At 46.4% G+C, this 22,667-nt stretch overlaps 1 long non-coding RNA gene across 1 annotated transcript; it reads left to right on the top strand.

Moving 5' to 3' along the window:
• The first annotated feature begins 7,506 nt into the window (after positions 1-7,506).
• Positions 7,507-21,408, top strand: LOC130540743 (uncharacterized). The gene is made up of 5 exons (XR_008954734.1): positions 7,507-7,677; positions 8,178-8,257; positions 8,883-8,986; positions 18,544-18,712; positions 21,237-21,408. It is a non-coding gene; the product is annotated as an uncharacterized LOC130540743 (long non-coding RNA).
• The last annotated feature ends 1,259 nt before the right edge of the window (positions 21,409-22,667 follow it).

Below are 22,667 nucleotides of genomic sequence, written 5' to 3' on the forward strand. Positions count from 1 at the left end.
TAACCAGAAACCTTGTTAAACCTGAGAGGCTGATTTTGTCTGGGATACAAAGATTAGAAAGCATTAGACCAGGAAGGACTTCATTTGAACCTGCCTGAAGACACATTTCAGTTCTGTTAACCAGAACTGTGCATTCTTCAACCAGAAGCACAACGGGAAATGGGGAGGAGAGAGGAAGGGAGCCTGGACGGAGGGAAGAGACCTACCTGCCTTAGCCTGACTTCCCTAGAAAGCAGAGCCTGAGGCAAAGTACGTGTGCTATTTCTAGATTGGGGAATGCCTTCCTAAGGACAGAAGAGTGAGGGAAGAGGGGAGCAAGGCAGAAAAAGAGGGAGAGCCAATAACGGGCTCTAACTGAGCTCGCTACTGCTGGATGTTCAGCTCAATCGATGATGCGATCTTGCAGGCCCATCTTCTGACAGGCCATGTGAAAGGCTGCATCTCAGGACAGCCCTTCTGTGGGAAGAGAGGGAGACAGTTTAGCCATTTGCTGCATTCGTCTATGGGTCAAAGGTTGGCACGGCAGATGGTGATGCCCCTTGCTTCTGGTTGGACACAGGTAGACACTATGTGGTCCGTGGATGTCTCACGACAGAGCTCAACAGAAAAGCCCCAGGCTGGAGGCGAGGCACTAAGCAGTTGCTCATGCATGCCTAGGATGGGAGGCAGTTTCAAGCTCCTGAGAAGTTGGTCACAGCCCGTGCAGAGTTGCTCAGCACAGCAGCAGCTGGAATAGAAAAAGGGGCCAAAGACCTTAGAGATGTGAGACCCAGAGAATCTGAGGCGTGGTACAAACCCCTACCTAGATTTCTGTTGGAAACATGGCCTTTTCTGTCTTTGAGTATGCTCGATACTGGGGATTGGGCATCTGCTGATGTCCATACACGGTAGACTGCTTGCTGTTTCTCCAGTATTCTTTTTCCTCTTCTTAGTAATAGAGCCCCTAGTTTTTAACTGTGCACTTGACTTCACAGAATAAAGACTGACTATACATTTTCTAGCCTCCTTTGCCAATTGGTGTAACCATGTGACCTAGTTCTGACCAGCGAGATGCAAGTGGAACTGATGTATGCAACTTCTGACATGTCCTTAAATGGAAGGGACATGCTCTTCTTTGTCCCTCTCTTCATTCAGGTAGCTGGAATTCAGATGTAATGGTTGGCACTCCAGTGGCAATTGTGGACCATGAGGTGACCTTGGGAATGGAAGCTGCATGTGGTAAGGCAAAAGTCACAAGGAGCCTGAGTCCCTGTCACTACAGAGTCACCAAACCATCCCTGAACTGCTTACTTCCAGACTTTTTACAGTGGAGAGACCTAAATTTTTACTTTACTTAAGCGACTGCTATTTTGGGTTTCCTATTCCTTTGGCTGAACTTTTGTTGTTGTTGTTGTTGAGACAGAGCCTCTATCACCCAGGCTGGAGTGCAGCAAGTATAGTCACAACTCACTGCAGCGTCGACCTCCTGGGCTCAGGTGTTCTCCCACCTCAGCCTCCCAGGTAGCAGGGACCACAGGTGTGCACCACCACACCTGGCTAATTTTTTTGCATTTATTGTAGAGATGGGGTTTCACCATGCTGCCCAGGCTGGTCTCAAACTCCTGGGCTCAAGCAATCTGCTCACCTCAGCCTCCCAAAGTACTGGGATTACAGGCATGAGCCACCACGCCCAGCCCCTTTGGCTGAACTTAATTCTAAATGATACAGCATTCAAAGCAGGGAGGATATAAAGGGAAGAGGGGCATAAGTATCCACTTTTAAGAATGACTCGGCTGGGCACGGTGGCTCACACCTGTAATCCCAGCACTCTGGGAGGCCAAGGCAGGTGGATCATGAGGTCAGGAGGTCAAGACCATCCTGGCTAACATGGTGAAACCCCGTCTCTACTAAAAAATACGAAAAAGTAGCTAGGCGTGGTGGCGGGCACCTGTAGTCCCAGCTACTCAGGAGGCTGAGGCAGAAGAATGGTGTGAACCTGGGAGGAGGAGCTTGTAGTGGGCCGAGATCACGCCACTGCACACCAGCCTGAGCGATAAAGTGAGACTCCGTCTCAAAAAAAAAAAAAAAAAAAAAAAAAGACTCTCCTTTGTCTGTGTCCCACTACCCCTACCTTCTCATAGCACCTTTGACTACCCTGATGATAGTTAACACAGGCATACCTCACACATATTGTCAGTCCTGTGCCAGACCACTGCAATAAAGCAAAATCACAATAAAGTGAGTTGCACATTGTTTTGGCTTCCCAGTGCATATAAAAGCTATGGTTAAAGTATACTCTAGTCTGTGCAATAGCATTATGTCTATGAAAACAATGTACATACCTTAATTAAAATACTTTGTTGCTAAAAAAAAATGCGAACAATCATCTGAACCTTCAGCAAGTAGTCATCTTTTTGCTGGTAGAGGATACTTCAATGTTATGGCTGCTGACTGATCCGGGTGGTGGTGGCTGAAGGTTGGGGTGACTGTGGCAATTTCTTAAAATAAGAAAACAGTGAAGTTTGTGGCACCAGTTGACTCTTCCTTTCATGAAGATTTCTCTGTGGTATACCGTGCTGTTTGATAGCATTTTACCCACATTTTACCCTTTTGTCAACTAAGTTTTTGGAATAAATACTTTGTTGTCGTTTCAACAATGTTCACAGCACCTTAAGAAACCACTGTCTTTGGTTATGCATAAGAAGCAACTCCTCATCCCTTAAAGTTTGATCATGAGATTGCAGCAATCCAGTCTCACTTACAGGCTTCTCTTCTAATTCTAGTTCTCTTGCTATTTCCAGTGACTTCCTCAGCTGAAGTCTTGAACCCCTCAAAGTCATCCAGGAGGACTGGAATCAACTTCTTCCAGACTCTGGTTAGTGTTGATATTTTGACTTCCTCCCAAGAATCACAGATGTTCTTAATGGCATCTAGAATGATGAATCTTTTCCAGAAGGTTTTCAGTTTACTTTGTCTAGATCTGTCAGAGGAATCACTAAGCAGTTATAACCTTACAAAATGTACTTCTTAAATAATAAGACTTGAAAGTCAAAATGACTCCTTGATCCATGGGCTGCAGAATGACTATATGTAAACTATCAGAAAAACAACATTCATTTCCTTGTACATCTCCATCAGAGCTCCTGCGTGAACAGGTGGGCTGTCAATAAGCACCTAAGTAATGAGTAATATTTTGAAAGAAATGTTTTTTTCTGAGTAATATGTCTTAATTTTTGGCTTAAAATATTCAGTAAACAAAATATGCTGTAAACAGATGTGCTATCATCTAAACTTTGTGTTCAATTTACAAAACACAGGAAGAGTAAACTTAGCATAATTCTTAAGGGACAAAGGATTTTTAGAATGGTCAGTGAGCACTTGCTTCACCTTGAAATCATCAGCTACATTAGCCCCTGAGAAGAGAGTCAGCCTGTCCCTTGAAGCTTTGAAGCTAGGCATTGACTTCTCCTCTCTAGCTATGAAAGTCCTAGATGGCTTCTTCTTCCAATAGAAGGCTGTTTTGAATACATTGAAAATCTATTGTTCAGAGCAGCCACCTCCATCAATGATCTTAGCTAGAGCGTCTACATAACTTGCTGCAGCTTCTATATCAGCACTTGCAGTTTCACCTTGTGCTCTTATGTTATAGATACAGCGTCTTTCCTTAAACCTCATGAACCAACCTCTCCTAACTTCAAACTTTTCTTCTGCCACTTCCTCACCACTCTCAGCCTCCACAGAATTGAAGAGAGTTAGGGCCTTCCTCTGGGTTAGGCTTCGGCTAAAGGGAATGTTGTGGCTGGTTTGAACTTCCACCCAGACCACTCAAACTTTCTCCATATCAACAATAAGGCTGTTTCTCTGTTTTATCATTCATGTGTTCACTGGAGTAACATTTTAAATTTCTTTCAAGAACTTTTTCTTTGCATTTACAACTTGGCTAACGGTTTGGAGCAAGAGGCCTCACTTTCAGCCGAACTAGGTTTTTGGCCTGCCTTCCTTAATAAGCAGAATCTTTTCTAGCTTTCAAAGTCAAGTGGGAGACATGCGACTCTTCCTTCCACTTAAACACTTAGAGGACATTGTAGGGTTATTAATTGTTCTAATTTCAATATTATTGTGTCTCAGGGAATAGGGAGGCCCAAGGAAAGGGAGAGAGATGGGGTAATGGCCAATTTGCAGGGCAGTCTGAACACATACATTTATTGATTGAGTTTGCTGTCTTATGTGGGTGCAGTTGGTGGCACACCAAAACAATTACAATAGTAACGTTAAAGATCACTGATCACAGATCATCAAAACAGATATAATAATAATAATGTAAAATATTGCGAGAATTACCAAAATGTGACACAGAGTCATGAAGTGAGTGCTATTGTTGGAAAAATGGCCCTGATATACTTGCTTGACACAGGGTTGCTGCAAACCTTCAATGTGTACAAAACACAGTATCTGCAGAGTGCAATACAGCAAAGCACAATAAAATGAGACATGCCCATCATTGCTACTACTCTGAAACAGGCATTATTAGGCACTGTACCTCTGGTATCTCATGGAATACTTTAAATGCTTCTATGAAGTAGGCATAATTACTACCGCTATGGCCGTTTTTCAAAGTTGGTCATCCTGTCCCGATCCTTGCTCCTCTGCAGTCTGTTCTCTACACAGTGGCCAGATGGATTCTCCCCCATGCATCGTCTCACTGCACCCTTCTGCTTCGAATTGCCCCATGGCGTTTTAGTTATATAACACCATCACCCCCAAACATAGTAGCTTAAAAAACAAAAATGATTTCTGCCTTTGTTGATGAGGAATTCAGGAAGGACTTGGTCTGGTAGTTCTCCCTGGGAGGTCCCTATCACAATTGCAGTCATGAGTTGGCTAGACCTGCCATCATTTGACATCGTGATGGGGCTAGACAGCCTGATCCTAAGATGGCCCAACCACACACCTGCCTGGGAAGCTGGGACTGGCTGGAGGCTGGAGGTCTCTGTTCTCTCCACACAGGCTTATCCAACAGAGCTGCTGAGTGTGGGGCGTGGAGGTTGGCTTCGCCATGGGAGCAATGCAAGGTGCCAAGATGGACGTGGTATTGCCTTTTATACTCTAGTCCTGGAAGTCACACCCCATCATGTCCACCATATTCTAGTGGTACAGGAATTTGCAAATATCTGCTTGGGTTTGAGGAGGGAGGACATAGACCGCGCCTCACTATGAAGTCATGTCAATCATCAGTTGTGGCACAGGGTACGTAGTGGGGTTTATGTTGGGGTCTGGGGAATATAAAGCCTGTGTCCAGAACCAAAGCACTGTTCTACCCCTACACAGAACACTCTCTATCCAAAGACCCTTTGGTTAGCATTGCTTTTTGCCATTTCGGCCTTGCTAAGGCATGAGAAATGTTGCCACATCCGTTGCATCTGCTACAAAGGCATGCTAGTAATTATCAGTGATAACAGAATGAAAAGAATACAGTTGGTTTTGAGCTTCTAACATATGGTATTGTTGGCTCTTTCTGAGAAGAGAGATCCTGCTTGTGCCCAAGGAATCCCTGAGGATCCCTACGTAGGACCCCCTCATCCCACTGCTTTGTCTCTCTACTACAGGGCGGGCTGTGTCCAGCCACTTCTGGGAAGTGGAGTATCTGATTGGTTACCCTGTGTCATAAAAGAGAGGGCATCTGAACTAATCTTTTTATGCAGAGTTTCACAGCACTTCCTCTGGGTCACACCCTCATAGCTCCATTCAGGCAAGGTATAGATTTGAGTAGAAATATCTGTCCTGAGCATCGAGGTACCGCGGTGATGCAAATGTAAGCCCCAGCACAGACAGCATGTCTGTGTTTCTAGTGAGCTGGCAGATGGCTTTTAAAGTCAAGTTACAAGTGTGCCCAGGCACAGGGACAGCTGTGTGAGCAAAGGAACACTTTTGTGCCAGGGAGGGAGAGAGGACCAGCTCTAGGGGGAACTATAGGCTCTGCAGGCTCAGAAAGAGGCAGGTGTGATGAAAACCTTCCAGGAGCACCTCATCACTCCGTTCAGGCCTCCTGACTCATTAGGAGATTCTGGTGACACCCCGCCTCCCTGACTTCAATCTCTCTAGCTGTAAGCCTGGGGATTGGAAGACTTGGCACAGTCTTTCCTCCCCAAGGGTGCTGTGCTGATGATGTTTGCAGAGTGCATCACACTCCTCTGATAAAAGGTGTATCCTGAGTACAAAGTATCATTGTCACTATATTCCACAATGTGGCTAAATATAGGTGTGCACCAATCTGCTGAAGAGCAGAGTGTCTCTTCAGCATTTGCCTGGGAGGAACAAGTGGCCCAGTGGCTGCAGAGGATGCAGCAGGAAAGAGCTGGCATGCAGCAGCAGTGTACCTGAGACCAGGGCATGGGGAGAGGGAAAGGCCCTGCATGCCCCCCTGGTGGGCAGCCCCAGCCCACTTGGTGACAGTGAGGCCTGAGTGCAGCAAGGCTGGAGTCATGCTGTGAAAGCCCACAATAGCAGAGCCCCTGCCAGGAATATAGCAAGGAGATCACAGATCACAGAGCACATTGCACCTGCCCCACGCAGTGGCGGAGCAAGACGCTCAAGGGTCTGGAGTTAAGAGGGACCATTCGAGGTTAAGAGGGGAGGAGTCTCCCTTGTTTTTGTTTTTTGTTTTTTGTTTTCCCACACAGTCCCAGAGGGTACTGTGGTGTTCTGACACACTCCTTGTGTCAGAGCTGTTTTTCATTATGTCCAAGACAGAGCAGGTGTGAGAGCTGAGCATCCTCCCCTTGCTGTGCTCCGCTGGTCTCCAAGGCACCCTCCCCATGCGTTGCTTCCTTCCACTTACCGCCCTCGCACGGCACCACATCCTGAGCTCTGCTTATTCCCTCTTCAGACTGGCAGGTGGTTATAGAGGTGTTTGGGGTGTCAGCTCTGAAATGCTAAAAATAAAACCAGGCTTTCTATCCTGGGATGTCTCATTAGTTTGCTTACAAATGAGTCCCCCTGCAGTTTTTCAGCAATTGGCTAACAAGCTCTAATTTGAGCATTTGGGCTGGACCTTGGCTCAGTGGGAGCAGACGCGGAGCAGATGCCTTCTCGGAGCTGCCTGTTTGGGGAAGCTGGTCAGTTTCCACTCTAGCTCAGCCTCCCAGAACAGGGAAGCTGCAGGAAAGTTGACAAAAGCACAGCAAAGCAGGGAGAGCCTCCTCGGTGGAGAGCAACGCCCAGGTGGGTGTGGGTGTGGAGAGCAGTGGGGCCCACCTGGGCAGGTACAGGGGGATGGGAGGAGGGGCTGAGAGTGCGCTCTAAGTTAAGGTCACGGTGTGGAGGAGAGGACTTGAAAACTTCCTGCAGCAGCTTCGTGGCCCGGTGAAATGTTCTCAGCAGCAAGCATGAAGCTCTGATTTGTAAAAAAATCAATGCGCCTTGCATGCCAACTATGCCTTCTCCAATCCTGCACTTGTGATGTCAGAGGTTGTCATTCTGGGCTATGGAGCAAACCTTTCAGGGTTGAGCCAGTCCTTCTAGGTCATGTGGAGTGGGCCAGCTTTAATGAACCTGTCTAAAAGGAAGGAAGAGAAAGAGCTCAGCTCCTTAGGGGAACGAGGTGGACCTTGGCAGCTGTCTCACTCCTCACCAGCTCTTCACCTCAGATCTTGTCCTGACTTCCTGGTCCACTAACGGCCTCCTGGATAGAAGAGTCAGGTAATGATCCCCGCCTCTCAATACTCATTGCTCAGTTTCAACAATCATCAACAATTTGCCAATCTCATTTCATCTCTCCTCTGATCTTTTTCCTTTTCTGGAGTATTCAGATCCTCTCACTTTCTGAGTGGAACTAAGAGTCTTCCTCACCTTCATCACCACTATTAGCTTATACACCTCTTTTAAGGACAGGGATTCACCTCAGCTCAGTTATGTTTTGCTACACACGTGGTACCCATCTTCTGTGTTGAGAGATGTTTGAATTATACAGTTTTTAGTGCATTAAGTGTTAGTATTTGGGATCCAATTTGGCTCACTCTAGATGAGCTATAGAGTCTTCATTTTTTCTCCTCTCCCTTTTTCCTTCTTGAGTTAAAAATCATAGTTACCCAGCCTCCCCATACCTCCCCCCGCACCCTATATTGCCACTTGTTTTTCTTTCTTTTTTCTAACCACACCCTGAGGCATTTCACCAGCAACTCTTTATTATCTAACCACAGTTCACCAGCCCAGGAGATGTTCTGAAAATTGACAATGATCATGATATACCCTGGGTCCAGAATACTTCTCTATACCATGGGTGTGTATAAAGACAGACAGACCTGCCAGGCTCCATCAGGAGAGCTCTGTGTCTCCTTCACATGTGGAGGGACAGAATATTATCTGGAGATGGAGAATGCTTCTGAGAGCCTCTAGCACAGGGATCCCCAACCCCACAGCCTCGGGCAGGTCCCAGTCCCAGTCTGTGGCCTGTCAGGAACCGGGCCACACAATCGGGGGTGAGCGGTAGGCAAGTGAGCGTTACCACGTGAGCTCTGCCTCCTGTCGGATCAGCCGGTAGCATAAGAATCTCATAGAAGCATGAACTCTATTGTGAATTGCGCAAGTGAGGGCTCTAGGTCGGGTGCTTCTTATGAGAATCTAATGCCTGAGGATGAGGCAAAACAGTTTCATTCCAAAATTATCCCCCCGCCCCCCATCAGTGGAAAAATTGTCTTCCATGAAACCCGTCCCTAATGCCAAAAAATTTGGAGACCACTGCTCTAGTAGGCCTGCCTACTGGGCTTACTTTGTATATATGAAATTGATAATTATTCCTCGTTTCAGAAATTTAAAATGTTACATTTATATTTCTTTCATATTTCCAACATTGTACCAAAGGTCAGTCCTAGAATGCTTTGTTTTAGCTGTTTTTCTTTCCTTAGGCAGAGAACAAAGATTGGTGGCTTCCTCCGGAGCACACTGGGATGTGGCATTACATCGGGGCTGCTGAGTGCCCTTACCTTCAGCTACCCAGATGCAGAGGAAGGTGGGTGGGGCCAGGGAGTTTGATGCTTCACCTCCTTAAGTGAGAACTGCATCATCCAAACAGTCAGCTCTCAGCCAGATGGCACCACAAGGTTCTGTGAATTTCTCTCAGCACAACAAGCACATCTGCCAGTTGGGTTCCAATGCTGTTTTCTCTTTTCTTCTCAGCACTAGACACCAGGGCTTTAATTACACAGCCAAACTCAGCCGCAGAACACTCCCCAGTCTCGTCCTGGCTGGGCCCAGGACCTCCCCACCTCTTCAAAAGCCCCAAAATGGAACGATCATGGCCGGTCATCAGGGCCGGCAGGTGCAAAGGTGCTAAGTGGGCTGAGCTGACCCTGTACTCCTCTTGGTTCTCTCTGTAATGATCCCCTCTTCCTCACAGGCCCCCTTTGCCCTAATCTCGCCCTCCCACCTGCTGTCGGAGGGCCCCTCATGGAGATGCTCAGCCAGGCCCAGACCTCAGCGCTCCCTTGGCCTGGCCTTTCCACTGGGCTTCCTCGTGTCCTTAGTGCCCGGGTCCCCAGGGGAAGGCTTGGCCAGAGAGCTGCTTGGAAGCAACAGTTATTACGTAGACAATTGACAGAAATCTGTGTGGTTGTGCGGCCACACTCCTTTGTCAATCCTGCCCAGATATCCTGCTTTCCTCATAACAGCCAGCATTTTTTTGAGTGCTCACTATGTGCCAGGCACTTTACTGTATTAACTCATTTAATCCTACAACAACCTTATGAGGTAGGTGCTGCTGTTAATCACATTTTACAGATAAGAAAACTGAGGCACAGAGAGGTTCAGCCACTTGCCCCAAATCACCCAGCTAGTAATGAGCAGAGGTGGGATTCATATCTAGGATTCAAGCCTGACTCAAGAGCCAAAAGGCTTTTAAAAGAAAACCTGAAACTACGTACAATTCCATATGACATGGAAAAAATTGAATAAAGTTCTTGGCTCAAAGGGTGGCATTCTGATGCTTTCCTTTTCCCTTTTCATCTTCTCATTTCCACTTTTAAAAAAATTATTTTTCTCACACAGTGACTGTGACAAGAGTAAATATGATAGTGGAGGTTCAGATAATGTGAAAAACCAGTGGAGGAGACAATTTTAGGTGGCTTTGCTGTGTCCTCTTCACCTGACAGAGGTGGGCACCCTTAGGTCTGGTTTATGATCTTGGCCAAGCCTCAAAAAGGGAAGGCCAAAACTCCTAGAAGCACCCTGTGGTTTTAGAGTTGTTAGGGAAATGCGGTATGCAAAGCCTCTGAAAGGAAAGGATCCAAGCTTAGGGATGTGAGGATCTACTAAAATTGTAAGGGACACGTGAATAAGAGGGAGATTGATCTGTGACGACGAGTTGGCAAAAAATGAAAATATGCACAAACTCCCCACCATGGAGGAGGCCTCGTGTGTGGGAAAAGGCATTGTTTCTGCCCTTTGGATGTGTTGAAGGATGCTCTAGAATAGAGAAAGTCATTAAAAACTAAATCACAGAGGAGCATGTGACACAAGGCATAGTGCAAGGGGAGTTTAGAGAGGCTATCAGGCAAATCAGCAAGGGGTAAGGGCAGAACGATGAAGCTGTGGCTTTGAGAGAGGACTTGGAGGCTGAGGAGAGCTCAGATGTCACCAGGCAAGACCTTAGTCCCAACCCACATGGTCGTTGCCTCCACTGTCCTTCCAAGATGCTCCAGCCAGGGCCCATGTCCATGCTCCCTGGATCTCTTGCCTCCAGCTACAGTACCTGCCATGCAGCTGGTGCTCAAGATACTTTTGTTTTAAAATATCAGTGAATAAATGAATAAGCACAGCCGTTGAGTTTTTAACTATTAGGTCAGTCAGGTGTATGAAATTTGAAGAGCCACTTACACGTCTTGATTGAATTCCCCTTTGTCTTGCCAGTTTCTCCCTCTTCCTTTACTGCACCTTTCAGATCTCTCAGCATAGCCTTCATTCATGGTGTCACTCACAGTGGGATACGTCAGGCTGCATCCACTGTGTTATTTGGTGTGTCACCAGTGCCTTGACTAGGACAGAGATAGCCTTGAAAGAGTGGTTACCTTCACTAATAAGCATTATGCAATGTCTTCACTGCCTTCTCTTGGCTCTTTTGGTCTCCATCCTGAATCCTACTGATGTGATCTTTGGTGATGGCGCTGGGTGAAGGTGGTGCTGACAGTAAGATGTGCACAGGCTCACCTCTAGCTCAGCCTCTACCTTACTCTGGAACCCCAAGCTCATCCCCCACTATACGATGGGGGTGGCAGGACTTGCCCTGGATCCCCGACAGGGTTCTCACCAGAGAGGCAGTTGGGAAAGCTCATTGAAAAGTTACTGTTCTGGCTGGGCGTGGTGGCTCACGCCTATAATGCCAGCACTTTGGGAGGCCGAGGTAGGCGGATCACCTGAGGTCAGGAGTTTGAGACCAGCCTGCCCAATGTAGTGAAACCCCATCTCTACTAAAAATACAAAAATTTGCCAGATGTGGTGGTGCATGCCTGTAATCCCAGCTACTCAGAAAGCTGAGGTGGAAGAATCACTTGAACCCAGGAGGTGGAGGTTGCAGTGAGCTGAAATCACACCACTGCCCTCCAGCATGGGCTACAAGAGCGAAACTCTGACACACACACACACACACACACACACGAAAACAAAAGAAAAGAAAAGTTACTGTTCTATTAAATGTACTCTCTCTAATGAATGAAATCTTCCTGCATATAATGATTTGAGCCTTCTCCATAACTCTTCACTCCTTTTTACACCAATTTTTGTTTTAATGGGAAGAAAAAAAACCCTATGCACTATTTCCTCCCCTACCTTTTTCTAGTCAGGATTAAACAGAAGAAAAATGGTGGCACCATTCCCAGAGGTCTTCAGCATTTGAACTTTACACTAGAAAACTCTCAATCCAAAGCTAAAATTCATATGTAACCAATGTCCTTAAGCTAACAGCTGCTTGCACATTCGAAAAAGCTTTGTATTTCTGTCTTCATGTCACTCTCAACTCTCTATTTCTCTTTAGCTATTTATCAGCCTCTGAGAAAATCTCCCGGCAACTCCTCCCCACATAAAACTATTCTAAATCCATGTGAAGCCCTTAATTTAATCAACACATTACCATTTCCTAACAAAGGGTAAATGAGATCAACTAAATTTACACCAGGAACAAAGGAAATTAATTTTACTCAATTATAAAAAGGAGGAGGCTTTACACAGGTAACAATTTAACAATTGTAGTAGTGGGGATTATGGAAAATTCTGAATCAGGATGCCAGGAGGTCACCCACTGCTGATGGGTTTCAAAATAACTCCCCAAATCCTGACAGTAACAATTTAGTGAAGGCCCAAGAGCCGAGATAGTCTTTAAGTAATGAAAAATGATGACAGCCTAAAAAGAGGGAATTGCATAATAATCAGAAATTAGATTTGACACTGATAAGTCACCTGTAAATAATCCGCAGAGCTTGCCTTTTAGCTACTTCGAAGACTTGCAGACAATGCATTGTTTAAGCCATGTTCAGAAGACACCCAGCACCTTATTTTCTAGAACCAGATTTTTCTGTGGGTAGAAGGGAAGAAATCCAGGATTTATGGCAGATGTACAGTAAAATATAAACTAAGATGATTAAAACAAAATGAACCCTGGACAGTAATGCTAACTGGCACATTAAGATCAATGGATGTGGATTCATATAAGCTGTCTAGAGACCAGCTGGTAAAAATAGGGGGAATGGTTAGAAATTATAACCCACTCCAAGCTGGAAAACATGCCAACCGTATTGTGTTATTCTGGGGCACAAATTATAATTCTACAACACATTAAAGAGAAAATTGTATGGGAAGCTAGAAGTCATTTTCTTATGCTTCCCGCTCATAGGGAGCCACATGCCATTTGGATTATTGCACTTTTCAAAGTACACGGAAAGACTTGAGACAATCCAGAGAAGAATGACACAAACAAAAAGGCAGAACTCATGATGGAAAAAAGGCCCCATGAGGAAAGGCTAAAGAGTCAGAACTACTGAAGCTAAAGAGGAAAACTCAAGTAACGAAACATTATTGCTTTCAAATATGTGACAGGTATTTGGCTAGAAGTTATCACTGATATGTTTCCGGAACACATGGAGGCCAAGGCAGACAAAAGTAAAGATGGAAACCAGACCAGTAAATAAGTCCTTTGATGATCTTCTGAGTCTCTACAGTTGAAGGCAAAGCTCTCTCACAGTTGCAGGCAACGTCTCATCTTTTGTCACTTCTGGCATGACACTGCACAGCCACAGCCAGTACAGTATCTCTGCCTTTGCCCATGTCCTGCCTTCTTTCTCCCTGGTCGGTATCTCCTCACCTCAACCAGCTTGGCCAGCTCCTTGGTCATTGGGGTTGCACCCACCCAGGCATGTGCCTGGCTCCGCACAACCTCAGAAGCTCTCAGTACAGTGCAGGACCAGAGGTTGAAACAAATGAAAGGTTGTTAAATAAAGAGAAAATGTTTAATGCTGAGAATAAAGACTAGGAAAGAGATGTCTAATAAGAAATTTTACAGTGAAATGCCATGTGTTGTGCTCTGTAACTTCCTCTCCATCTCCCTAACATAGTGTTTAGTGAAATCTACAGTGCTCACTCATACTTTGGGGAGTCTGGGGGTGAAAGCTTGTAGATATCCAACATTTGCATAACACTAGAAAGTCCATTTTGCCCTCTCCGAGAAAATCTAGTGATCCTGATGTTTATATCTGGTTCAGATCCCTCAATAAGAGTTCTCTTGGTCTCATTTTCATACTGATCCTAAGAAGCATTCACTAACTAGGCTGTACCTACCTAGTACAGCTCTGTCCATATGGTAGATCTGCAATAGATTCTTGGGATCTTATGGTAATTAGATAGCAAGCCTATTCTGGAATAGTGGCAATTTGGTTATTCTCTTACACTGACTAAGCATGTGTTAGCTCACTGATGCCCATCTATGTAGGTATTTCGAGCATTGTCCTGGGAGCCACCCAGCTTCCTGGGAAGATGGGGATGGAGAGTCTCCTGAAGTATCCTGAAGTTCTTCACTGTCTCCCTTGACAGGGATCCTGGGTAAACTTCATGAAGACCTACAGGGAACTGGCAGCTGGCCTGTTCTGCTGTGAGAGAACTCTCTCGATAAGCCCTATTATTTTCCTGAAACCATGTTACATTATAAGAGGCTGGAAGGGATGGTGAGAAATCATTTATTCCATGGTTCTCTGGGCAGAACAGCACTCACCCATCGCAGAAGCCTCCACATCCTCTCATTATGTCTTATCTTTTTATTTGTTTCCAAGCCACATTCATCTCCAAAGTAAACCTTTGTTATGTTTACTTGAGAACACCACAGTTTCCCATTGCATCTCTCACCCCCTTGTCAAAACTATGCAAATTAAGAATAACCCCAATCTGGTTGGGATTGTTTGTAACTGAAAAGTAATTGGGTTATAATATGCTAATTCTTATGCTAATATTTGGCTCCAAAGATAAAGAGACCTGAAATGCTAATGTGAGAGTCCTCCCACAAAGAGGATTACAAGCAGGAAGTTTGCAGAAGAAAGGAGGGGACCCGAATGGGGCAAGGACTAGAAACACAGGCCCTTTAGAAATCATTGGGGGGTTTTGTTGGTTTGTTTCTTTATGCTTTCTTTTATTTTGCAAATTTTCTATGATTACTATGTGTTACCGTAACACTTAGCAGGAAAAATAACGTAATGTCTAAAGAGAAAAAAGAATGAGGAACTTTTGGAGCAGAAGTAGATGAAGGAAAGGCCGAGGCTGGCCTTACCAGAGCCTCTCCCAGGAAACGGTCAGGCACTGACCCGAGCCGGCTTCCCAAGACAGGAAGAGTTGGTTTCAGGGAAAATCCATGGCTGGGATCCAGGGAAGTTGATGAGTCAGCTTTCAGGTGGGTGAGAGAACAGTGGCTCCAACCTGGGCCTCAGGACCACTGGGACTGAGAGGAAAGGGAAATAATATCTTCAAACCTGGTGGAAGAGGTCAATGTGAGCGTATTAGAACCATACCCTGTCGATGTTTCTCCATTCATTTCTTCAAGGAATATTCTACAAATATCTGTTACCCTCTTTGTACAGTACACTCTGCTAGTCTCTGTGGGTACTGGGAAGATGAATAAAGAGGAATGAAGATGCTTCCCCAGTCTGAAGAGCCGGGGCTTTCTCTGTGAGCCTGTGAAGGAGGCGGTGCAGGCATCAACCTGCTGAGGCCTTCACACCCCTCCTTCTGGCTGACCAGGAGCATTCAGCGATGAAGGAGGGAGAGGGTGCCCTTGGCTGGTGGTCGGTGCCTTGAGAAGTGCTGGAGAAGAGCTGGGCCCTCACTTGGGAAATCTTTTCTTTTTTTTAAGACAGGGTCTCACTCTGTCACCCAGGCTGGAGTGCAGTGACATGCTCACGGCTTACTGCAGCCTCAGCTTGCCAGGCTCAAGTGATCCTCCCACCTCACCCTTTCAGGTAGCTGGGACTACAGGCTCGTGCCACCGCGCCCCGCTGATTTTTGTGCTTTTTGCAGAGATGGGGTTTCACCATGTTGCCCAGGCTGGTCTGGAACTCTGGGCTCAAGCGATCTGCCCACCTCAGCCTCCCAAAATGCTGGGATTACAGATGTGAGCCACAGTGCCAGGCCTCACTTGGGAAATCTTAAGGAAAGAAATAAGGTGATGAGCTGAAAAGGGCCTTGAATTATGGCTCTGACTGTGTGCTGCCCCAGGGCATGTTCCACCCTGAATCTTCATCAAATCCTTTCCATACATGATTCTACCCGTGTGAAGCTCTGAACTTCTGTTGAAAGATGGTAGTAGTGGCCAGGTGCGGTGGCTCACGCCTGTGATCCCAGCACTTTGGGAAGCCAAGGTGGGTGGATCACCTGAAGTCAGGAGTTCGAGACCAGCCTGGCCAACATGGAGGAACCCCGTCTCTACTAAAAATACAAAAATTAGCTGGGCGTGTTGGTGGGCGCCTGTAGTCCCAGCAACTTGGGAGGCTGAGGCAGGAGAATCGCTTGAACCTGGGAGGTGGAGGTTGCAGTGAGCCAAGATCACGACATTGCACTCCAGCCTGGGCGACAGAGCAAGACTCCGTCTCAAAAAAAAAAAAAAAAGCGAGTAGTTTATTCCTTTCCTCATCACCCATGTCTCTTTTTGACACTCTTGAATCCCTGTAATGCATTCTCAAAAATATTGAAGATCTCTTCAGCTTCTTTTCTTCCCCTGCCTTCACCAAGAGGTCACACATCATTACTGGCAGCAAATGGATCCCGTCTGTACTACAGAGGTCAAAGATTTCAGTCAGTGAGTTATGGACACCGTCGACGAAAACAGCAGCCTGTCAGGGAATCACATAATGATCACAGCCAAAGGAAGCCCTGTCCTGGGAGTACCCTGCTGATGCCTCAGCTTCTTGCTTCTAAGCTCCTGGCCCCATTTGGTCTGAGGCAAAGAACATTGAGATTGGTGCCATTTATTTTCATCAACGTGCAGAAGAGGCGGCAGGAGTTTTGGGAGACCTCTGAAGAACCATTAGTTGGGGTGAGACTAAGACCATGCTTTCTACTCTGGAAACTTGGTCTGCAACCGGTAAAGTAAGGTCTCCCAACAAATGGAATAATGTGCCGTGTGGCTATGATGGGTGTAGATAGATAATCAATGCTCAGCGCATTTTCCCCGGGAAAGGTTTCCAGGATGCCTTTTAAGGAAAGTAATGAGCTGTTTGTTCCCTGGTTGTAGGAGAAGAGGGTGTTTGTTGATCACACATCTTTTTAATTAGTTATAGACACAGATGGGATTTTTTTCACGTTTTTCTGACATATACTTACTTATCTAATGAAAAGTGCCCAGCATAAAAATGCAGGAGACAGACTTCCTTAGCCACCAGAGGCATCTTCCCTGCTTCCGTATTATTGGTTTTAAAGTGACCTGCCCTGAAAGAGACCATCTCCAAAGCCCTGAAGGTCGTCCATAGATCATTTCAGCCTAACAGGCCATTTATTTCCATACAGATACAACACCAAGTGAGGTGCTGTATGTGGGCCAAACATCACAGGTGTCAAGCAAGATGTATGTTAGGTTGTGTTCATCCCATGCATATTAGGGCTTTGTGGAACAAAATGCTTCTCTCCTTCAGCAGCAAAGTAATTGTGCTTAGACAATCTGTTTGACCTTCTCTGAGCCCCAGCTTCCTTATCTATAAAAAGACGTCTGGACTGAATGTTCCCAAGTTCCTCTCAGCTCTAAGCTCGCAAGCTGAAGTTTGTACACAAAAGCAGGACCTCTGCGGAGGAGCAAAAGTCTGCTCCACACCTACCTGATAACCCTCCTTGGTGCTCTTGGCTTCAGAGTTTGTTTCGATCCCCTCTCTTGTCTGACTGGAACAGTTGACTTTCGCTACAAGCTGCAGCTCAAATACCATCTCCTCTCGGAGGACTTTCTAGCTCTGTTCTTTTCCACATGTGTGTGTTTGGGCAGACACACGTATCTGTCAGGGTCCCTCTAATTCTAAAGAATCTGAACAATCTGTCTAATTCTAATGGGACTCCTAGAGGACTTCACACCACCTCAATTTCAATGGAGTCATCACTGCATGGCTAGTGATTGGGTTCAGGACATGCTATGCAAAATATGGCACCTTGGCATTTAAGAAAGCAGCAGACACAGAAAGTTCTCTCTGACCTTCTCCTACTCTTCTCCCCTGAAGCATGCCATCAATGACTAAAGGAAGTAATAAGACCCTCTTGTGATGGTACCCCCCCTCCACACCTGGAGGAAAGGAATGTCCCTATCTGAAAACTCGGGGACACAGAGAAGAATCTGAGCAAACAGGCCTGACTAGTTCTCCTCAATTAATAACCATTAGTAGGGTGGCTCACACCTATAATCCCAGCACTTTGGGAGGCCGAGATGGGTGGATCAACTGAGGTCAGGAATTCGAGACCAGCCTGGCTAACACTGTGAAACCCCATTTCTATTAAAAATACAAAAATTAGCTGGGTGCCATGGCACGCGCCTATAATCCGAGCTCCTTGGTAGGCTGAAGCAGGAGAATCACTTGAACCTAGGAGGTGGAGGTTGCAGTGAATCAAGATCATGCCACTGCACTCCAGCCTGGGTGACAGAGTAAGACTCCGTCTCAACAAAAAAAGAAAAAAAAATTTATGACCATTAGATCATGCCCCTTTGTCCAATTATGCTTATCCATTGTTGTCCACTCTTCATCAAAGCTAACATAAAAGACCTTCCTTCAGGGGTCTTCCTTGCTGAAGACTTCTGTGTCGCATAAAACTTACACTAAATCAATTTGTATGCTTTTTTCTTGTTGCGCTATCTTTTGTTACAGGGGCCTCAGCCATGAGCCTAGAAATGGGTGAGGAAAAGATGTTACCTTTTCTCCCCTACACTGGTTCTTAGCATCAGCAAGAGAGTAGGGCAGAGTTGGCACATAGGCAGAGTAGCCTTCGAAAAGCCCTTCTCCGTCCCATGTATTACGATGCTTTAGGGAGAGTGTTGTATGAAAACTGCTCATACATCCAGAATTATATCAGTTCCACAAGGTACTGGCACAAGAAGAGTCGTGGAAGACTGACCTGGCCATGGCTTCTCATGTCCCAGCTCAGGACCTGCCACATCAATTCTCCCTTTCCTCTGGCCGTCACGTGTGGAGTGAAATTCTCAGAAGCGGCTGTCCCTGTGAACCTCTCTGGCTGTGTCCAGGTTAGTGCTCTTCTGCAGCTGCCTCGTGGCCAGTCCCGAGCCTCAAGGCTGGGGCCTATTCATCTTTAGTGGCCAGCAGAGCACGGATTTTTTCTAGAAGCACGGGTAAATGACTGTCCCACAGACAGACCTTTTGCTATTTATGAAAACCATCTTCCTGCACAGAGAGAGAAATCATGTGACAGGGCCTTGTAACAAGGCATCTCTTCTCAATATGAGGAGGGCCCGGGGTCCCAGAGCAGGTGTTGACCAGCCTCATTTTAGAATCTCTCCCATTGCGCTTGACAGAGTGGAGGGTTGTGCTTAGCGATGAGTCTTTTGTCTCCCACCGCCAGTGCAGGCCAGCGCGTTTCAGAGACCAGGCATGGGTTTCTTTTTATATTAAACCGCCCATTGTATTACCAAATGGCAGAGACTCAAAGGTGTGCTCTGGATAGGTCATTCTAGAGAGAGGACCAAGGACATTCGTAAGAGCACTCTGTGTCCTCTGTGGCAGAGAGCAGTCACTGTGAGCCCACCCTGGAGCCGGGGACAGGATTCTGGAGGGAGGAGGGATTTCATGGAGACTGTTTTTGGGCATCTGTTCCTGGCGGGGTGGCTCGGCTCTTGCTTTCTGTTTGCTGTGGCCCAGGAACCCTGAGTGTGCCTGGGTGACACACCTTCCTCATCCCTCCCACGTCCTCATCTTCAAAGCGTTTAGCTCCAGCCTGGGAACAGCTGGGAAGGGATTCCTCTACATTTCTATATTCAGGAGCACTGTGTTTACTCTATGGAGACTTACTAATCCAGCTTGTAAATAAATTACTCCAAATTGATCTGTCAGTGCAGGAAGTGAAAGGAAGAGTCTGGAGCGCCTCTCCACTCCTGCTCAAGCCACAGCCGTGGGCAGCTCCGGGCGGGGAGAAGACAGCAAGCCACATTCTCCCGCGTGGGGCCAGCTTCTCCTACCTCCTCCCACCTCCTTCCACCGCCACAGACGTGAAGGGGGAGACCTGACACCCCTACATCTAGATTTGGGGGAGGGAAAAGGACGACATACTCACTTGTTTTTAGTCCAAATGAAACTTGCCATGAGTGAAAAGTGATATTACCATCCAAGAGGCACCTTCCTGGACGTTTCCATATATTGGCCACGGTCCTCCAAGCCCCACCAGCAAAGGAGTGAGTGCCCTGGCGGTGGCTGCTCAGGGACAGTGGCCTTCATAGTCTCACCTCGCCATGCCCTGCAGGAGGAGGGCTCCGAGGAAAACCCCACTGGCAGGAAGGGGTAAATAGAGGGACTGTGGCACACAGAGATTCCTGGAGGCTCTAAAGACTGTTTTGAGAGCTAAGGGAAGTCGGAAGCTAGGAGTAAATTATGGGTGTTATTTTCAGTTGCTGGGTTAAATTATTAGTATTCTCGGGTTGGTTGTTATCCCGGGCACTGAAGTTATAGCCTTCGTCTTGCCAAGATCTGTGTCTCTGCCCAGCCAACCAGGTCCAGGGGAAGGGAGCGTGGTGCTCTGCAGCACTGCCCAGGACTCTGGAGACCCCGTAGGTTCCTTTGAAGCCATGAGCAGCTGGGTTCTCCCCATGCTGATGCAGTGGGGACTGGCACCTGGCATGTATCCGCCCCACCTTGCTCTGCCATCCTCCTGATTCGTAGTTTATGACACGGAAAGTAGGGGTGCTTGCAACTCGAGATGAACCTATTTCAGTGTATCCTGACCCTAGAGAAAGGCTCCAACTCTTAAAGAAAATGAGACCCTGAATTCCCTCTTTTCCTTAACCACTTTGTCCTTATGTCCTAAAGGGGCCAGATCTGGGTTCCTGGGAGGAGTCTGTGTATCTCTCTCTCTCTCTCTCTCTTTCTGTCTCTCTCTCTGTTTTTGTGTCTGTTTCCATCTCTGTTTCCCTCTGTTTCTTGTTTCTCTGTCTCTGTTACCTCTTTCTCCATTTCTCTCTTTCTCTGTCTCTCCGTCTCTTTCTGTTTTTCTCGTTTTCTGTCTTTCTCGTTTTCTGTCTGTTTCTCTCTGTCTCCCATCTCTGCACGCCCTGCATGGAGGTACCTCACTTTCCTCCTCCTGCAATCCAGTCTCACGCATATTTCTCTTTTTGGTTACTCTTAATAACTTACTCAGCAACTGAAAATAACACCCACGATTTACTCCAAGCTTCCAGGCTTCTTTAGCTCCCAAGCAGAGGCCAGAGCCTTTGGGAACCCATGCCCTGCAACCCTGTTGGGTCTCACAGTCTCAGGCTCTCCGTCCTGGGAGGTGTCCATTTGGCCTGTGGTATATGTAGGTCTTTCTTTCTCTTTTTCTCCCTGCTGTTTCATGGTACATGACTTAACTGGGCAGCTTAGTATCTCTCCAGAATGTAGGCAAGAGCTGGGGAGGAGGGCACTCCAAGGCAAGTCCTTGATGTAGCTCTTATGCATGTTTTTTGGTGCTGAGAATTTTGATAGTAATAATACAAATATGATGCTGTAGGCTTATGTGTAGATTTCAATTACCAATTCAGACAGTGTTTCCTTGTATTCCAGAAAATGAACATCTGTTTACAGCTTCAATTTTCTAATGATTAGAATGCCACAAACAAGAAAACCCAGAGGAAAGCTGTTGATGCTGAAATGTTTCCTTCCTTTACATATTCCATGATGCATCGTGTGGGGTTATGCAAATAGTAATATCTCATTAAATATTCTGGTCTCTTGGGAATAGCTTCACATTGTCAAAAATATATCTTCTCTCAGCTCCTACCATAACAACAGTTAACTTTTTTTAAAAGATTAGGTGATTTTGTTGTTGTTGTTGTTGTTGTTTTGTTTGTTTGTTTGATTTTTGAGACGTGCTCTCACTCTGTCACCCAGGCTGGAGTGCAGTGGCATGGTGTAATATCGGCTCATGGCCTCTGTCTCCTGGGCTCAAACAATCCTCCCACCTCAGCCTCCTGAGCAGTTAGGACTACGTGCATGGGCCAGCACACTCAGCTAAATTTGTTTTTTTTTTTTGTAGAGACACGATTTTGCCATGTTGCCCAGGCTGGTCTCGAACCCCTGGGCCCAAGCAATCCTCCTTCCTTGGTCTCCCAAAGTGCTGGGATTACAGGCGTGAGCCACTGTACCCAGCTAAAAAATAGTTTTAATATTTTATTGCATGCCAGGCTCTGTGATAACTAATTAACAGGCATTAATTAATTTATTGCTCGCAATAGACTTAGGAGATAGCATCACTATTTTACAGTAAGAAAAACCAAGGTCCAGAAAGTTCAACTGACTTGCTCATGATTTCATAGTCAGTAAGTGGTGTGTCTGTATTGGTCCATTCTCACATTGCTGTGAAGAACTACCTGATGGCTGGGCATGGTGGATCATGCCTGTAATCCCAACACTTTGGGAGGCTGAAGTGGGGGGATCACGAGGTCAAGAGTTTGAGACCAGCCTGGCCAATGTGGTGAAACCGCATCTCTACTAAAAATACAAAAATTAGCCAGGCATGGTGGTACACGCCTGTAATCCCAGCTAATCAGGAGGTTGAGGCAGGAGAATCATTTGAACCCAGGAGGCGGAGGTTGCAGTGAGCTGAGATTGTGCCATCGCACTCCAGCCTGGGCAAAACAGCAAGATTCTGTCTGAAAAAAGAAAAAAAAAAAGAACTACCTGAGACTGGGCAATTTATGAAGAAAAGAGGTTTAATTGGCTCATGGTTCTGCAGGCCATACAGGAAGCCTGGCTAGGGAGGCCTCGGGAAACTTACTTTCATGGCAGAAGACAAAGGGGAAGCAGGCACGTCCTACATGTTTGGAGCAGGAGGAAGAGAGCGAAGGGGGAGGTGCTATATACTTTTGAGGTCTCTTGAGAACTCGATCATGAGACAGCACTGGGGTGGTGGTGCTAAACCATTAGAAACCACTTCACGATCCAATCACCTCCCACCAGGCCCCACCTCCAACATTGGGAATTAAAATTCAACAT

Source organism: Pan paniscus, chromosome 14, assembly GCF_029289425.2.
Source record: "Pan paniscus chromosome 14, NHGRI_mPanPan1-v2.0_pri, whole genome shotgun sequence".
Taxonomy (NCBI): Eukaryota; Metazoa; Chordata; class Mammalia; order Primates; family Hominidae; genus Pan; species Pan paniscus.